We start from the raw sequence: 1,517 nt of genomic DNA on the forward strand, positions 1-1,517 counted from the left end.
TAAGCCCTATACCATTTCAGATAAATGGTTGTCCTTTTAAAAAAATCTCCAGTGTTGGAGGTTTTCAACTTCTTGGGGCAAGTCGTTCCACTGGTTAATTGTCTTCACTGTTAGGAAATTTCTCCTTAGTTCTAGGTTGCTTCTCTCCTTGATTAGTTTCCATCCATTGCTTCTTATTCTGCCTTCAGGAGAATAGGTTGACCCCTCTTCTTTGTGGCAACCCCTCAGATATTGGAACACTGCTATCGTGTCACCCCCAGTCCTTCTTTTCATTAAACTAGACATACCCAATTCCAGCAACCTTTATACGTTTTAGCCTCCAGTCCCCTAATCATCTTTGTTGTTCTTCTCTGCACTTTTTGAATGGTTGTAAGTTGAGAACTTTACTTGTACATCCTTCAAATCCATATTTTTTATTTGTTTTTACAATCAAATACCATGATTTCTCAGTTTACATTGCTAAGGTTGAATAAGAGAGTGGGGGATAAAACCACAGTAGAAATTATAAAGTCAGCTTAATTACATATACAGCTCTATTAACCTCGTATATAAATCATAACTTTCAAAAAACTGGAGAATCGCATCAACTGAATGACTCAGTGAAGGATGATAGGAAAATGCCTTGATTACTTGTGCGTAATTATATTCTGTTTACCAAGTACAAAATAGTATAATCCAGGAGATAAACGCTTTGGGTGCTCCACATAGCTGCATAAAACCCAAGAAGGGGGCAGTTTTTATTTGCATATCCTGGCATCCAATCAGGGCAAATACATTTTCTGTGAAATTTCCCCCTGCTATAAAATAGTAATTTCTGAGTTGGGTTTACTGTGTCTTCAAAACTACAAATTTCTTACCCAAAGTTCTTACAAAACATTAAATCTTTCGGAAGATTCAAAGATCTTCAAATTGAGCCTTACCAATATAGTTATCTACAAAAAATGGGGTGATGTATTTCACTTTAAAAGGAGAATATTTGTAGCTTAGGGCTGAAATGACTGATGATGTTACATCATGGCCATTGAGGAGAATTTTGGGAATTGAAGTCCACATATCTAAGGATTGCCAGGTTGAAAAACTCTGATTTAGAGAGATCGTCTAGGGCAGGGGTAGGCAACCTTGGCTCTTTTATGACTCGTGGACTTCAACTCCCAGAATTCCTGAGCCAGCCATGCTGAGGGGAAAGGGAGAGGTTTCCAAGCTGAGCCATACTGGCTCAGGAATTCTGGGAGTTGAAGTCCATGAGTCATAAAAGAGCCAAGGTTGCCTACCCCTGGTCTAGGGTCTTCCAAAAACCTATATAAGCCTTTCAAAGCATCATCAACTCATTACATCCTACAATCTCTCCTTGCAGTTCTATCAAATGCCAAAATATATATTCATCCGCAGACCAGCCCGAAATTAAAAGTTGCAAAATAGTCTATAATACCAGCAATAATACCAGCCAGCAATTTCTCCCAATGCACAGGCCTTGTAAACTACTTTGGGATTCCCTGGTGCAGACTGAAAAGCAGTCT

Source organism: Protobothrops mucrosquamatus, unplaced genomic scaffold (assembly GCF_001527695.2).
Source record: "Protobothrops mucrosquamatus isolate PMUCROS unplaced genomic scaffold, P.Mucros_1.0 scaffold2789, whole genome shotgun sequence".
Classification (NCBI taxonomy): domain Eukaryota; kingdom Metazoa; phylum Chordata; class Lepidosauria; order Squamata; family Viperidae; genus Protobothrops; species Protobothrops mucrosquamatus.